Source organism: Polistes dominula, unplaced genomic scaffold (genome assembly GCF_049000335.1).
Source record: "Polistes dominula isolate Pdom_NZ unplaced genomic scaffold, Pdom_raw_medaka contig_20, whole genome shotgun sequence".
NCBI classification, from domain to species: Eukaryota; Metazoa; Arthropoda; class Insecta; order Hymenoptera; family Vespidae; genus Polistes; species Polistes dominula.
Window position 1 is genome coordinate 8674203 of NW_028301147.1, and position 14624 is coordinate 8688826.

Sequence of the window (14624 nt, forward strand, 5' to 3'; positions counted from 1 at the left end):
AGAATAAAAATATTTACGAGAGAGAAATAGAAATAGAATGAAGGATTAATGAAATATTATCGATTTCGCTTACTTAGTCATGGTTTCATAAAACAAACGCGTTATTTTTCTCTCCTTTCTTCCCTTTCCTTCCCATTCCTTATCCTCTTCTCGCTCTCCTACTCCTTCTTCTCCTCCTCCTCCTCCTACTACTACTCCTACTCTTCAACTCAGACTAAATGGATTTCAGGACTTTGTCCCCAAGCTCGTCGATAGCGCCTCAGTGAATATGTGGGGAACCTCGACGAAGCAATTCGGGCCAATCTAATCTCGATTAAAGATACATCGTTCACGGACAAAGATAAAACGCGAAAACGTAGACTCATACACGTTGATAGTAAGAAGCCTTATAAGAACATAAGCGCGTTCTTATGATGGATCTGAAGGAAAAAAAAAAGAAATAATGTTACATTTCTACATACATATATATATATTATGGTGTATATATTATAATATATATCATAATATATACATATATTATTATATATATTAGGGTGGGTCAAAAAAATCAATTATTTTTTTTACAAGTGCCACGGAAAAATGGGTTGCAAGACACCTTAAAAAAATTCTCACCAAATATGAGCTCTTAATTTTAATAGGAAGATCCTCCGCATCGCGGTTTTTTATTTTTTTCTCAGTCCAATAGAATAAACGCTTAATTTAATCGCCAAAACATAAGACACCATTTTTATAGAGTAGTTAATTTCCTACAAAAATTTTTATTGCGCATTTTTTAATAGTCATTTATTGTCGAGTTATAAAATTTATAACAAAATTGAAATTTGTCTTAAAATAATCAAACTTAAATCTTCAATATCATTCAAATGGGGAGGTTTACGGAAAAAATATAAGATACCTTTTTTGTAGAGCTTTAAATTTCCTACAAAATTCTTCCAGAACATTTTTCTGTACAATCAATTAATGATGAGGTATGAATTTTATTCTATTGGACTGAGAAAAAAATAAAAAACTGCGATGTGGAGGATCTTCCAATTAAAATTAAGAGCTCATATTTGGTGAGAATTTTTTTAAGGTGTCTTGCAACCAATTTTACCGTGTCACTTGTAAAAAAAAAATAATTGATTTTTTTGACCCACCCTAATATATATATAAGACTAATACAGAAAAAAAGCAAGAACATGATAGAACTCGGAGATTTTAATTATCGAGTAATGTGCGATTTAATAGTACAATTAATATAGGATCGAAAGATCAATTTTACTTTTCGTCAATTTAAATCACTATTATAATATATATTTTTTAATAATTAATTTTTGTGACGTTATTTTTAAATTTTATGAATTAACTTTTAAATAAAATCTCTCTCTCTCTCTCTCTTTCATGTCTTTTTATCATAAGCACAATTATTTTATTGCTTGATAAAGTTTATTCGGTAATTCATATTAGTCCTACTTAATAAGACTTTTTGTAAAAAAAAAAAATGAGTTTCTTTTATTTGAATCTTTTCTTTTAATGGGGGGACGACTCTTATTATATCTTTTCCATATAAGTATTATTTATTTTTCTATTCGTATATTCATAAATATATTTAAACAAACGTATAATTTAACTTTATCTTTAAAAATTAAATGCAAATGTAATTGTGATGCCTTTGAAATAAATTTAAATCTACAAATTTTAGATAGTTCTACGTATGTGTGTGTGTCTGTATGTGAGAGAAAGAGAGAGAAAAATAAAAACGGAGAAAAATGAAAGAAGATAAAATGTTGCCCTCTTAGTATTTTCATTCTTGACCTCTTTAGAAAAGGTACGCGCAATTCACGCCAAGAAGACATCGGCTCTTTTCGTTGAAAGGATCAACAACCTTGGCACAGCCTCGCTTGCTAATACGCGAGCGAGTGCTGCGCTTATTTTTGGCCAGACATCGCGTCGGGAATTTGGTGCATTGGCGTCGACGATTGAAATTTTAATCTTCTTAATGTGTACCCGTTTTCGTTTCTCTGTTAAATCTCAGTTCCTTCTTCCTCTATTTCTTTTCTTTTATTTTATTTTTCATTATATTTATAAGAACAAAAATTAAATATTCTATTACCGAAATATCATGAAAATGTCACCACATAGTAAGTATCAATATAAACCTAAAATTTTAATTTAATACGTTAAAGTAAACTTAAAAAAAAAAAGAACAATCAACAAAATTCGGCAACATCGAGACAAATTAGTTTGATATTCTTCTGCGTAGGTGTATATAAGTGGAGGGGAAGAAAGAAAAGGAAAAGAAATTTGGAACGGTGGCTACATTAATGTCTAGAACCATGTAGTACGTACTTACATACACAAAGATTCGAGAAGGTTCTAAATTAAGATCGTGCTTTTCGCACAAAAGGTAAAGCACCGTCTGCAGATAAGGCTTGCCAATTCATGTCGTCTCGAATTTCGATACAGTACAACGTTCGAACAGAGTAAAATCTACTATATTCGATATAATTAAAGTAACAGAGTAAAATTATTATGAAAGATGAATTTTCTTATAATCAAGTTATTATACCCAAGTTCTCCTGAGCTAGAATAAACGAAGAGAAAAGAGTATTTAATATTGTAGTACACACATTACTTGGATAATAAAACTGTCTAAGAATACAAAATTGAACTAATGACATTTCTAACATTTCCGTTAGATTGAAAATAAATTTATTTAACAGCCTGAATATAACAAAAGTAACGAACTTACCGAATACAATAATGACCATTTTATTTCCTTCCGTTATCGTTAAATCACCGGAGTGAAAAATACACACACATATATACATATATATGTTTATGTGCATATATGTGACATTAAAACCGAAGAAGGTGTAAAGGCTTTATCGCGTGCATTAATTAACGCCATACGTAAATCTTTCTCGATACGCGTTCCTAGGTCACTTGTTCTCTTTTCGAGTGAGTTAAATAAATTCAATATTAAGGGTGTCTCGTTGGTACTAAAACATCGAAAGGATTACCAAAATATAACGATCGCATAACATGTTATCTCGATCATTTAAACAAAGAAGAAATAAAACCTCTTAGTCTTGACCCTTAACTTAGAAACAAATAACTTAAGAGAAAGAAGAAATTCGTTGAAAGAAATTCTTTTGAGTTGTTACACGCAATATTATGGATTTTCTACGAAAATATTATACATCTAATTATAAGTATTACTATTTTTAGAAATATTGAATTTAATTATTATGACGAAGAAGAAGAGAAAAAGAGAAAAAAAGAAGTTGGCTTGCAGCATCGGTTTTCGAACGATGGCGGAAGTATCGATTTTCAAACGTTGCTTCTTCCTATCTTTCGTATCCTCCTCTCTAACATACATTTAAACACACAGACAAACACAAACATTCTCGGTCTCTCTCTCTCTTTCTCTCTGTCTATATACTAGATCATGGTTTTATACTACTTCTGTGAAAACACACATACATATATATAGACGCAAACTTCCTCACTCACACTAAAATTCGTATCATCTCTTCTTCTCCTTGGTACGATTGTATTTCGGCAAGAAGAAATTGTGTCTTGCTTTTATTTTACCCTTGAGACGAAGATATTTCGTTACTGTCGGCCCAGTTACCGCATCGTTCACGACGAAAACAATAGATAGAAAGAATAGACAGATAATTCATCGGAAAAAAAAGATTACAAACTAGGAACGAATGTATTCATTAATATTTAATATTTTTATGATCGAATTGAGACACTTAATCTGTGATTAATTATCACCATTAATACTCGACTGGTAAGATATTTCGAGTAGGTATAAATACATTTTGGATATATACTGCTATCGTAAACGTGTCTAAACAACGGAACGAGGTTGCAACGAATTAACGTCAGATCGGCATAATTATACTTGTATTGACCTCGGTAACTCGATTTCCCTAGGCGTTCAGGCATCCTCTTGTGTCCCGCAAATAGGATTAAGTAATACAATTTAGATCAACGATATTCTTTATTAATTGACGAGACTTAAGAGAAATTCACGAGAATTTGGAATATTAATCGTAGATGATAAATTTTTAACTTATTAATGATTTATTTTGAGATATTAATTTTATTCTTTTTTTTCTTTTGCTATACATTATAATATCCCATAATGACATACTTTTGAGAAATATATTGATTTATCTAATTGTAAAAGTCTATTTTCGCGAGACTCTCTTTTGTAACGCAATATCTGTTGTTTTCAAGATCGCAGGATTCAATCAAAGGGACGAAGGAAAAATGAGAAAAACTCAAACGATCCAATTTTTCTTTCTTACCCCTTATTTTTTTCATTCTTTTACTTTTCCTTCGCTGAAGTTGCTCTTTTACGAACGATCGAAGAGATGGCAATTAGGGGAAAAAAAGGGTGCAGCAATAATATGAGTTAGCTGCTGCTGTCTATCCGTAATCCATATCGATTGGATTATCGTTTATAGCTAATTTAATTGACAGTTCTACGTGTTCGTATATATATAATAAAAAAAAATATAAAAAAGAACGTTTAACATTTATTTGAAAACATCATTTATCAATACAAGCACACTATACTCACCTGTGTGATTAATTATTCACAATTTCTTCATTTTTATATCCAAGGGTTGAAATAACTTTTATACAGGACAAAATAATCCTCTCTATTTCGTGTAAATGAAAATTATTGCGCGAGCGAGAACTGTTAAACGAATTAACGCTCAAACACGAAGACGAAAGTTATACAGTTCACTGCCGTATTCACGAATAGCTGTAATCGCGTTAAGGAGAGTGTGCAAAACTCCGATGAGATACAGAAAAGGGTACGAGAGAGAAACAGAGAGAAAGAGATAGATAGAAAGAGGACTCGAGGGTTATTTTGTGTCATTGCGTGCGACGCGTTGGAAAAGGGCACAAACGAGGAAGGAAAAGGTAACGTTCGTGCGTCCCTACGGGTTACTCATTTCTTTTTTTCAACTTTCTCTCAACTAGCTGCTTGTCGTCTACCGTACAAACGATTTACAGACGAGTACGGGACGTACTTTTTTTCTACTCTACGTAGAACCTACGACACGTTTTTCTAAAGAAACCTTCTCTTGATTTTCTCTTCTCGCCTATTACCTACAAAATTCTCTCTCTTCATCTCCTTTAAAAAATTAAAAAAGAAAAAAAAAGATAGTCATTCTGGTAACCGCTCGAGAGACAGAGGACGAAAAACGAAGACGTGTAGAAACGGGAGAGCCAAGTCACTCAAGTTACCTTAAAAAGAGAGGATGAAACGTTGAGATAAAAACGAAATAAGTGACGTGCTTGTTTCTCTCTCTCTCTCTCTCTCTCTCTCTCTCTTTCTCTCTCTTATCGTCGAGACACTGAGAGATGCGAGTTTAACTCGAGCTTCGCCGAAGGCAAAATGTCTTTTTCTTATTCGAGTATGAACTTTCTAAAAGATCAGTATATTACATTTCTCCCACAAAATATTCTCTCATTTCTTACCATTCTTACCTCTCCTCTCCCTTCCCCACTCTTACAAACGATACGTTAATTATAAATCATGCTTGATAATAAAAATTATATTAGATGGAATGTTTGAGTATTTCAATATGAAATTTCTTTTAGAACGTCTATGACTAATAATTAACGATATAATACAAGTGCTCAGCATATAAGTGGTGAATTTCTGTCTGTGTGAGAGAAAGAGAGAAAGAATAAGGCATTCTCAAGTAGCATCGCCTTATAAATTATTTTCGGTATTAAAACGGAAGAAGCGTTGAGGCGTGGATTGGAAAGAAAACTCATCGACGTGAATGATTTAGCGAATCAGGTTAGGTGGAAACGCACAAAGCCTACTAAAATAAGGAAAAAGAAAATAAAAAAAATAAAAAAAAGAAAAATAAAAAGAATATAAGAACAAGAATAAATATAATAAGGGAAGAAGAAATATTCTAGATTATTCTTTGAGGTCGATCAAAAGAAAGTAGTAGCTAGTCGGAATAAAAAAGGGATTTATACGAATAAAATGAAATAAAAATGATAAAGAAAGAAAAAATTATCGTTATCTAACAATGAATAAATAAATAAATAAATCAACAAAAATCGTTTACGACAAAAAAGAAAAATCCTTATAAAAGGAGTCGTAGAGCGAAAGAATAAAGATTAAAAAGAAAAAAGGACAAGTAAAATAGAAACAATGCAAAAATGATTTTATCAGGAAAAGATAAGATGATGTTACGACGTAAAATAATGTCTTTTTTAAATTTCTTTTAATCAATAATCATCAACGAGTAAAGATTAAAAAGAAAAGCAGAAAGTAGACAAATTCTCGAACATGTCGAATCTCAATTCTCGAATATGAGAATAAAAATGAAAAAAAATGGTGTATAGCAGTAATATTGTGTTTTCTCATTCGCCGTAGTTGCGTGTCCCTCTTAGCAGCCCCAATAAACTCTGACGCGACTTCCTCGTACAAGTTCCAACCCCTTTTTACCACCGACGTTTATTTCCGAACGCGCACGACGCTCTTACGCGTGCGGGACATTCATTTAGGTGAATACGAGACTGGTCGACTTAACGAGTCAGCCGTTCTCAAATATTCACGAGGCTTATTAACGACGCGACGTAGCTCGTAAAACGATCGTATCGAGGTGTGAGTTTAGGCTCTTTTCTATGAAAATATATTATACACCTATGTATATAAATGTTCTCTCTCTCTCTCTACTTATGTTCAGATTGAAAACGCGAAATTCCAATCAACGAAATTATTTCTACTTTTTTTTTTAATTTTATATTTCTCTTAATTGCTCGTACTTAAGGTAGTTCGAGCGCATATTTATAAAAAGATAGATTGTCTTAAAATGTTCATAATATATTCTTGAAATAACTGTTTTGAAGCTGGGACAAAAAAACAGTACTGTTACCAGGTAAATTTAAAAAAAAATGAAAATAAAAAATTGAACTTTTAACGTGAGTTCTTATGGATGCAGCATACATAATACATGATAGCTTTCTTCTAAAAAGACAGATTTTTACAAATGAAGGTGAAGTTATACAATTTTTTAATTAAAATTTCATTGTCTTAAAATGATGACAGGTAGCCAGGCTTATTTATAAACAAAAAGATAAAAATCATTGAAAAACGAAGTATTTACGCGTTGAGGAACGTCGTTTGCGCATGCGTAAAAGATCTGACAACATCGTACTTTGAAATGTAAGAAAAATAGCGGTGAATTGAAAACAGTTAAAATTAAAATACAAACATATTAGTATGTTTTATATTGCGATGTTGCCAGATTTCCGATACCAGGGTCGTAACATATACATTCACTTAAGAAGGGCGAATGTGGATGTTACCAATTTTTGTTTTTTTAAGTTTATTTATGTATGAATTTTTTCATTTAAAAGTCAATTATATATATATATATCTCTAAATAAAAATTAAACCATAAATTTAAATATTAATTGAATAAAAATTAGAGCCCCCTTGAAGCCCCTCGCTAGGTACGTTATCCAACGTTCGAACTACCTTAATTATTAATAAAAAAAAGAAAGAAAGAGAGAGGGGGAAAAAAAGAAAAAAGAGAAAAAACGATTCAAAAAATCAATATGAAGAATTGTATATGCAGTATATATATATAGAAAGAGAGAGAGAGAGAGAGAGAGAGAGAAAGTAGGAACAAGAGATTTGAGCTCGATTCGTTTTGCTCTTGGACGAGATAAACTCGTCTCGTCTCTTTCTCCTTTCCTTTTTCGGTTTAGAGTTTCTCGAGAGATTCGAAGAGAAACGGCGAGACTTTAGCAGGTGAAATAAAGGACTTCCAGTATTGTATTTATGCATATATATGTGTGTATGTGCTGTGTATACGTAACACGTGTCTATTATATATCGAAGAGAAAGAGTTTCTCAAAACCCTCTGACGATTCTCAAAATCTTATATCATCTCAGCAGAGAAAAAAATAAATAGAAACGATGATAGAGATGAAAAACCACGCAGAAAGTTATCATCGTACGTTTTTCCTTCTTTTCTTTCTTTCTTTCTTTCTTTCTTCCATTCTTTCTTCTCACACTTTTCTCTAAACGTTCGTTGAGGAAGAAGACTAGGAAGGACAACGTAGTATAACCTGAAGGAATTACGTTCTCCTTTTGTGTACGGCACGCTTTAGTACAAAAGGGAAGATCCAGTGGAATAAAAAGAATAAAGTTGTGAGAGGCAGAGGAAGAAGAAGAAGAGCAAGGCGAAGGAAATAAAGGAGGAAGGAAAAGAAAGGGCGAAGGGTTAGAAGAGAAAGTCTTGCGGCGTTGAAAGGAGCTTCCGAGAAAAAATAGACGAGCCCCAAGGACAACGGCAATTTTAAGTTACCCTGTCCATGAAGAAATTTTTTGATGAAACGCGTCCTTTTTCTTATATCCTTCGATGTCTTCTTCCTCTTCTTTTATTTCATATTTTCCTTATTTCTTTCTTTCTTTCTTTCTTTCTTTCTTTCTTTCTTTCTTTCTTTCTTTCTTTCTTTCTTTCTTTCTTTTATTTATTTATTTATTTATTTATTTCTTCGCGATGAAATTTGAAATCTTTGAAACATTGGATTCTCTTGGGTTGCGTCTCAACGCAGAGAAACCTCCTTCTCTTCCTCCTCTCTCTCTCTTTACCTCCTTATCTCCATCTCACTCGTTCTGGTTTTCTCATATCGTTGGAAAAGTGGTCCTTCGCTTCCACTTCCGTGACTCTTAATATTTCAGCATTCCAACTTCTACTAGGTACTCTTTTTCTCCTCCTTCTCCATCGTACCGCTCGAGTTTTAATGTTTTCAGGACGAAACTTCTCGACCTTCTTCCGTGGCCTCAGAAACGAAAGAGTAAAAAAGAAAAAAAAAGAAAAAAGATAGAGAAATAGAGGAAATCTCGCGTAAACGACGATGCCCGCTCGAATTAACCGTACGAACTATTTCTTTTTGCCGTTCTCCTTCATCTTTCAAGCCCCAGCTACTTCACCTTCTTCTTCGTCTTCTTCATCTTCTTCTTCTTTCTCTGTCATCACGAATCGACGCGTTCCTGGGATTACATCTTCCCCCTTTTCCATCCCTCTACCCACCCACCTCCTTCATCTTCTCGTGAGTTGTTCCGTGCAACTTGGAAGATCACGCGGATTCATGAACGGAACATGTTCCGCTTCAATTGTCAAACTCTTCCTCAGTTGTCGCTCGAGAACTCTCGTTATGTACGACTTCTTTGTACGAGAAAGAGAAAGAGAGAAAGAGAGAAATGTATAGAGAGAGAAAGAGAGAAAGAGAGAGAGAGAGAGAGAGAGAGAGAGAGAGAAAGAGAGAGAGAGAAAGAGAAATAGAGAGAGATATCAAAGGGAAGGTATTAGCGCTGTTTCGTATCGAACGACTATGTCTTTGTACGCTCATCGAAGCGAATTACGCGCTAAATATCTTCCTTTATTGCTTCCAAGTACTTCCTATTGAAATATCCTCCCATAGAACACCATACCTAACATATTTATAGTATTGCAGGAATTATTATTGAGAATCGAGAGATTAGAAGCGAATAGAATGAAGAGATGATGCCTTCGCATAACAAACCAAGCGATCATTTAACTTTATGAGAGGATCAACATATTTCAGTCTTCATTATATAACTTTTAATTAAATATTTTTACTATAGATTGTTACAGTTTTACAAAAAAAGAAAAGTAGAATGGAAAATATAATTAAAATTAAATAAGAGTTTGTGTTTGGTCAGTATAAATATAAAACAAATTGGAGTATGATTTATATCATCGAAACGTAACTTATTTAAAAAAGTTAAAGAAGGAAAAGCTAAAAAAATTACTCTAAATATATGACAATATTTTTTTCATAAATTATAAAGAGAGAGAGAGAGAGAGAGAGAGAGAAAGAAAAGTAAAGTGAATCTCATATTATCACATAGAAAATAATCATATGATTCATATATACAGTAAGTGTACCTTAACCCTTTCGCTACTGGGCGGATCTCCGCCGCGGTACTCCCGCAGTACGGCGCGCTACACCGAAACAGTGCACGGTGCACGCAACGTTCGAGCCGGTGTCGTAAGACTTATGATCGAGGCATTTGGTTTATTATTGAAGCCCGTAAAAAACAAATGATGCAAAACGAAAGACTCACGCGGCATGTCTAGAGTGAGATACTCTGTGCATAGCAACTGCAGGCGCTTATCATATATACAATTACGCGACATCTTTAGCGGGAGCGACTATAGCCGCTCGTAGTATCTCAGCGGCATCACATGGAAAGCGACTATAGTCGCCCGTAGTACCTGAGTGGCATTACATGGAGAGCGACTATAGTCGCTCGTAGTAGCGAAAGGGTTAAAATCGAACACCGTTACCCTAATTAGATTTTTATTTGCCAACTATTTATATAATATGTTTAAGATAAACAAATTTTAGAAATAAATACGTTATATATTTGAAGAGCATAAATTTAAAACTTTATTAATAACAAAGTAAATTAAACAAATACGAAAATAATGTATAGGAAGTGTCCGTACTTTTAAATTACATGGTATAATATATACCAACATGTTAGTATAACTGTAAAAACACGAGGAAATATCCGGCTTTTTTCATACCAAAATTAATTTGATACCCATGGAAAAAAGAATAATATCAAATAAATTGACTTACAAAAATATATCTATTAATAGGTATATTAAAACAATTTCGATCAAATATTTTATTATATAAAAATTTTCAATTCGAAGTCATCACTGGTCAGTAATGTTAAAATAAATATTATTTGATTTTAAACAATCTTAAAAATTGTTATAATATAGTACTATGTTAAATTTACTTTAATTGATTCTTAATTAATCGAGGTAAATGTGTATGTTTCAGTTTAAAAATACGAAATATAAATTCGATGTACCGTTCTCCTCGAAGTCCACCGTTAGACTGTCACGTTGTTTACTATAAAAGTTCTTTAATTGATTATTGTTTGCATTTAAACTTTCCGAATATTATATTAATTTCATTATACATATATATAGTCTACGGAAAGTTATATAAACAACAATCAATAGAACAATTTCAATTGACTTTCACAGAGGACAACTAGCCACTCTAACACGGAATTCCAAAGAAAAGTGTTCTTCTAACTAATATTACGTGCTTATAAACTAGAATATACATGTCTTTCAATTAATTAACAATTATTTAAAGTATATCGAATATTTTCAAGTTTGTCACTTCCCCACTCATCCTTCTATAAATAAACGCATCTCCCAATAACTATCGATCGACATACATATCGACATATATACACGCATACGTACATACATGTACACACGCGCACGCACATACTAGAACCATACATACAATAATTTTGTTCTGTGGGTTCTATCTCACTCATTCACCCACTCATTCACTCACTCTCTCTCTCTCTCTCTCTCTCTCTCTCTCTCTTTCTCTCTCTTTCCCTCTTTTCACGTCGTTTCATCCAATTATATTGATTACCCTCGTCTAAAAAGTTTCACTTTAAGTAGAAGTAATTAGAATTAGACTAGATAAAGTTTTTCTTATCAAACTTGTTATCCCATTTAATAGTCCGTGATTGTCTGATAGAACGACACGCGTACTACGACGTTAGCTCGTTTGGTTCTCAAGGTCGATGACATTACGCCCCTTTAATTGTTGACGCATGCGCGACGAACGGCATGATTTAATGCTCTGGGCGTGAGCAGTCACGCATTTCACGCCGACGAAATAGGCTTTTGAATTAAGCAGCGTGCGTCACGCCGTAGGCCCATGGGCACCTGGAACGAGTTTACGGAAATCATGCATACGTTTACCCGGTCAAGCCCGATTTGCTATAGTCATCCCTTCACCCTTCTTCTTTCTTCTTTTTCTTTTTCTTTTTATTTTTCTTCTTTTTTTTTTTTATTTTTCTTCTTCTTTTTCTTTTTTCTTCTTCTTCTTCTTCTTCTTCTTCTTCTTCTTCTTCTTCTTCTTCTTCTTCTTCTTCTTCTTCTTCTTCTTTAATCACCCCACCTTGTATTTCTACTATACGTTCTGGTCTCTTGACCGATCATTTTCTTTTTCTTTAATCTTTCTCATTCTTTTTTTCTTTCTTTCTTTTTTCTCTAACTCATTATTTGACGATCAACGAGGAATCACATATCTATATAGTTATTGTAATAAAAATATTCAACGAACAATTTGTGTTAAAATTCGTTTCATACACACATTCGCTACAAATTAATAGGAAACAAATATAGGGGGAGGGGGTGGGTGCGTAGATCGATTTGTAAATAGCGTATAAAACAAAGCAATTCGCTTACGAAACTGGTTACCACGCTATTCGATGAAAACGCCTCGTTGACGACAATGCGTCCCTCGACGATGAAATTTACTTTCATCGTTATAACTGGGGAAACAACATTGCAGTCTAGCGTATAGTTTTCAAAATCAAAATAGCATTCGATGATAACTCGTATTTATACCTATTTCCACGTTATTTCGTTCTTTATGAAAACGTTCGATAACGTTGAAATATATAGAAAATATAGTACACGCGTGTATATATCCCGTCAAATTCATTTGTAATAATATGCGTTCTATCTATTTATTTCAACGCTATTTTATTATATCGACTTTAAACTCGAATAGTATGATTTATGTAACACGCCAGGCGTCGTTATCGTTCGACGATTGTATATTTTTATATGACGAAAAATATAAAAAGGACAAAAAAAAATTAATAAAAAAAGGAAATAAAAGTAAAAAAAAATTATACTAGAACGAAACGCGCATCGATCCATCCGATGGGAAATGAAATTCTTGCTGAAAATATATAATAAAATATATATATTCTATAATAAATATATATATATTATATTCCAAACAAAAATCGCTAAATCTATATACGATTTTCAATTTCTCATAATTTTTCATTCGTTGGAAATAGCAAAACGGTGGACATAAAACTGATGTTTTAGGAAAGTAATATCCAGTCGTTACAAATGATTTCAATGATCTTTCGATCTTTGATATCGTTTCATGAAAAACTTTTAAATACATAAAACGATTATCAAGGAAGATTGATTTCCGTGAAACTTTCTCTTTTTGGTTTAGAGTATCCTACTCTGGTTAACGTTAGTACCAAGATACCTTCTAAATGCCACGGAAATTTTATCGATAGTTTCCTTTTTAGTAGTAGGCGAACTAGTTTTATCGATAACTACATTTCTCCTATTTAGTTAAAGCTTATGACGAAAATTATTATTAAAAGGATATTGATCTAGAAAGATATTTCATATTTTATCTTCTTCTTTCAATCTTCCTTTTAATTCTCTTTCTTTTCCTAAACGAAAGAATATTTATTTCAAGCGTAGGAATTTTAATCGACAAGTTCTTTTTTTTAATCTTTCTCTCTCTGAGAACCCGTTATGATACTTTATCGATTTAGTTATTACCTCCTCTAACGTTAGGTTGATATCTCAGTCTATGCCATTTTATGAAATATCAATGTTTTTTATCTTCTTTACCAGAGTATAATTATGTTCGAAAATAAATCTTTCCGTTAGTTGTTGACAATAAAAGATGAAGAATAGAAAAGAAAGAAAGAAAGAAAAAGAAAGGAAAGATAGCACGGAAAGTTACATTGTCAACGAGACAAAAATTAGTTTGAAAGTTAGTGGAATTTCGGTATCTTAGAAATCCATGTTTTCGTTGTTGTTTCAAGTTTTATGATGGTGACTGGAACGATACAACGAAGGCAAACTTTTAACATTGAATTTTCAACAGAAGACAATACACTGCGGTATGACGTCGTGATATTCCTAGAGAACATGGAAATTCATCGAAATTGGTAGCAGTATGGATTCCCTGGTGTGTTTTAATGAGGACAGGATTATGATATGAATTTATTATATATATATATATATATGTATATCTATATATTGTACTGATGTTAATTAATTAAGTAAACTTTTTTGTTTCGGAACTTCTACGATACCAGCGCGTTTTCCTGTTAAACGCATAACAGGATACTATTAATAAATATCAAGGTACAAATGAGATGGCATTTGAGTAGGACTTAATTAAGTAGTTATTCAGTAAGGATCAGGAGAAGATTAAACTCTTTTGACACTGGTATCAAAGTTATATAGTATCATGTATATATATTTATATGCATAAGAATAAGTCTGGAAAAAAAAGTAGGACTAGGTTAGTCAATTCAGAAACAAAAAAAATCTTTAAGATCTTTTTGTCCGATTAAAAATTCCTCTCAAGTAAAGTGTGCACGTAATGTACTAATAAAGGTAATTCCTTGCAATCTTAATTGGTCTAGATTTAAAAATGTCTTTTTACCAATAAGAATACAATTGCTGGGTAAAAAGCACAAGATATTTATTTCAACTATTTTCCAATATATTCAAAATAAAATCAAAGTAAGAAAAAAAATAATAAATAAACAAACTTAAAATATCTTGAAGTTTGAACTTTTTAACAACCATCCATCTATCGGAGAATAACAATCTCATTTATTCGAATAAAATTTGTCTCTTTCTACTCTTCCAAAGAAAAGAGTAAAAATAGAGAAAAACAGAACAATCAAAAGGACGGCCCTTTTTAAACTCGTTTAACAATAT

General features: G+C 32.4%; 1 protein-coding gene across 2 annotated transcripts in view; it reads right to left on the reverse strand.

Annotated features, from left to right (window-relative positions):
- The window catches only part of LOC107071963 (irregular chiasm C-roughest protein), a 162321-nt gene that overhangs the window by 128423 nt on the left and 19274 nt on the right, over positions 1-14624 (reverse strand). The window lies entirely within an intron of this gene.